This window comes from Rhineura floridana, chromosome 11 (genome assembly GCF_030035675.1).
Source record: "Rhineura floridana isolate rRhiFlo1 chromosome 11, rRhiFlo1.hap2, whole genome shotgun sequence".
NCBI lineage: Eukaryota > Metazoa > Chordata > Lepidosauria > Squamata > Rhineuridae > Rhineura > Rhineura floridana.
Window position 1 is genome coordinate 55,627,323 of NC_084490.1, and position 4,161 is coordinate 55,631,483.

A 4,161-nucleotide genomic window follows, 5' to 3' on the forward strand; every position below is an offset into this window, starting at 1 on the left:
ATTTCTATTTCGAGGAGGGGGGAACAAAAACTTTTTTTTGGGTCTATTTCATTTTGACGAATCTGCTTATTCACGACGCCACTAATTGTTTTGATGTTGGGAACTAAGTTTGTTTTTGTATTCCTGAATACATAGAGATAAGGCAGGCTGTATTGTCTACACTGATATAAGCAAGCCTGGAACATTAACCCAATTGTGGCTGAAATAATTTTTGTTTCTGTGGTTTTAAGAAAGACAACCAGGAAAGTGATTGAGACCATGGAAGAAATTATGTTTCAGAAAATAATGGGTGAGATTGAGATAACGAAACAAACCCTGAGACAGGGTAGACAGGAGATGAAAATTGAATTTAACAAAATGACGCAGGAGCTTAAAGAAACAATGGATTTTGTGAGAGAGGAGTTTGATGGGATAGGGAAGCTACAAGCCCTGGAGATTGGAACAAATGTGAAATTGGAAAAAGATTTGGAGTTTATGGATGTTAGAAATAAAGTTTACTGTTTGGAATTCAACGTTGTCTCTGAAGAAATTAATGAAGATTTTGGTTGTAAAGTTATCAATGTCTTGGATAATTTTCTGGACTGGAATGATGTGATGGAGCTTGACATAGAAAAAATCTATGGAGTTGGCTACAGATATGTGACAGTGGAGAAACTCTTAAGAAATGAGCCAGTGCATTTTGTAAAAAAGAAGAACAGAGATATGACTTTGCAGCAATATTTCAGCCACATATTCAGAATTCTTGACTGGAATGATGTGATGGGGCTTGACATAGAAAAAAGTTATGGAATTAACTACAAATATGTGACAGAGCAGAGATGCACCCAGAGCAGAGATGTGACTTTACAACAATATTTCAACAACATATTCAGAATTGATGGCAAGGACATATTTGTGATGGGGGAAATTCCCATCAGACTCTTGTTATATGACTATGGCTATGGCTATGACAGCAAGATCATCATGGGATACTGATAATGGATGAATGGATACTGAAACCACTGGATTTAACAGGACTATTGAAGATGGAAGATGGAATTAATATTGATAATGGAAGAATGGTTATGGAAATTATTGGATTTAACAGATTTGACGAGATGGATTAATTGATATGTTTACTTGGACTATGGCTATGACAAGAAGATTATTATGGGATACTGATAACGGAAGAATGGCTACTGAAATTACTGGACTTAACAGGATTATTGAAGATGGAAGATGGAATTAATATAGATAATGGAAGAATGGCTATTGAAATTATTGGGCCTAACAGATTTGAATTAGATGGATTAAGCGATATGTTTATTTGGAGAAAAATTGAAAGATATATCTCTCAAGGAATTGAAACCTCTCTTGGACTTTTTGTGGAAAGAATAAAATAATGTTTATGAGATTTGATGATTAATTAAGATAACTACTGGAGGAAAGTGATTTTATAATATAATTTTAGAGATAGGATTGTTATATATTGTAGACCTATAACTGATCTGCGACAAATCGGAAGTCAACATTTTATTTTATTGTTTGGTTGTTTTTGTTTTGTTTTGTTTCTTGTCTTTGAAAATTTGAATAAAAATTAATGATAAAAAAAAGAAAGTCTAAGTACACTATGTCCACTGGATCACCTCTATCTATATGCTTGTTGACACTCTCAAAGAATTCTAGTAGGTTACTGAGACAGGACTTTCCCTTGCAGAAGCCATGCTGGCTCTGCTTCAGCAAGGCTTGTTCTTCTATGTGCTTAGTTAATCTAGCTTTAATAATACTTTCTACCAGTTTTCCAGGGACAGACGTTAAGCTAACTGGCCTGTAATTTCCAGGATCCCCCCTGGATCCCTTTTTGAAGATTGGCGTTACATTTGCCACTTTCCAGTCCTCAGGCACGGAGGACGACCCGAGGGACAAGTTACATATTTTAGTTAGCAGATCAGCAATTTCACATTTGAATTCTTTGAGAACTCTCGGGTGGATGCCATCCGGGCCCGGTGATTTGTCAGTTATTATACTGAAGCCTCTGGGTGATCAGATTGCACAACATGTTGCTTCTAAAGAGATTCCCCACCCCCCACCTGAGGTATTAACCACTTGTATTTGTTTGCATTTATAGCTGTTTGACTACTGAAGTTGAAGTTGAATGTTGAAGTGCGTCCGGCTGATTCATTTTAAGGAGCACTCATTTTTAATTGGCATTTGGCCTATAAGAAGAATACAGGAGTGCATTTCTTCATTTTTGTTTGCTCTGCTTATTTTACCTTAAGGAATATTTAAAAAATGTTCATATTTGTAAGCTCACAATTTTGTATTTTACCTTAACTTTGTCTTTGTTTTGATGCTGTTGAGTCTGGCATCTTATTGATACAGATGCCTGACGGGAATGACAGTTTAATGCAGACCCAGGGCTAGTGGGCTGCAGGTCGGGTACTAGCTGAGGGCCCCTGCAGCTGAAAGGGTGGAGCTCCTGCTCTGTGATATGCACCAGCATCGGGTTGCAAGGTGCACTCGCAAATCATGCTCCCCCCGATCCAACTCTAGCCCAGATTGCATAGTGGGGGCTCCATCCTTTCCAGATACACCTCCCCCATGCAGCTGGTAGGGGCTAAGTAGGCAGGGCTTCACAACTTTCCACACTGCGTACATACTCTCACACACACACCATCACCCAAGATGGTGCTGGGGGATCAACACAAATGCACTAGCAGCGCTGAGTACATGCTTGTCTGCCATCACCAAAGATGGTGGCAGGGGCATGTTGATACCCCCACTGCCATCTTGGGTGATGGCATGTGTGTGCATGCAGCACACTAGGGTGACAACACAGGAAGTCACGCTGCTGAGTCTATTTAAACCTGTGGGCTGCAGGGGGCGGGGTGCTGAGGGCCTGCTGCAGCTTGCTGCTGGCCCTGGTTTAAAGACTAATGCTCTGAAACAGGAATACCATAAAAGAAAAGAGGTGCATGGGTGGGTGACCTGGATTATTTATTGTGCAATTACACAAAGTGCTGTTGTCAGTTTTGATGTGGGGAGACAATGCAGACCAGTACTGCGTGGTGACCGTAAGATATACTCATTACAGAAAGAACACCCATTTTATTTAGACCAAACGTTTGGCCTGAGAAAAGCACACCAGAAATCTCTCTCTTCAGCCGTCTCAGAGGCAGTATTTCAGGTGCACATTTAGATTTCATTTATGTGTTTGTGGTGAAGCATGAACTGCTGGAAGAGAGCTGAAATACTGCACAACTTGCCTAATTTTGACAGCAAACAATGGTGCTTTCCTGGAAACACCACAGCAGATTTTGGCATAGGCACAAAATTCAACCTGCCCTGCTCTTGTGGTTTCAACAGCAGTTTAACTTGCAGAAATCACTAGAGGAGAGAGTGGGGTCTCTTGTAGGCAGAGGTTGGAAAAAATGGCTGATGAACACATATCTTCCTTAGAACTCCTGCTCTATGTGCCGACAATGTAAACAGGTCAATCTGGGGCCCAGTTTACCCTTTTTTGGCATGTGTCAATAGAACTTTGCCTACCGCCTCCCCACCCATCACCCGTCTCTGTGGTGCAGCTGAGAACTAGATTTCTTTTACTGTGATGTGGTACAAAGCAGGCACCATACATGACTAACCGTGATTGCTTAAGAGCATGAAATATGAACCTCCTAATATTTTGTACTCTGTATCTTTGCTCACTTTTATTTAAAAATTCAATAGAAACATTTTTAAACAATCTGGGGCCCAGTTTCATGGCTGGGCAAGACCCTGCCCACTTGGAACATATGAAGTAATAACCATGTACTTCTACAAATACTTGCAATGTGTGTTCTGTACCCATTGAATAATCACAGTGCATCCCTCCATACACATTTGGGGTTTCACAGCAGAAGACAAAAGTAACAGGCATAGATGAGCCTGTCAGGCATCTTTTGCTTCAGAAATGATTCAAACAGAAGTACATTTCCCTCTCTGAATAAAGCCTATTCTCTTGTGAAGAGTGTTCAGCAAGGTCAGTGATTCCCAAACTTCTCTCCCATGTGGAACGCTTGAAAATTCCTGAGTGCCATGGTAGACCACTGAATGGTTTTTCTGCCTGTTGTAGCAATTGCAATTCCATAGAATTCAAATTATAATGCAGCAAAACACAGAAAATAAAGGAACAAAACACAA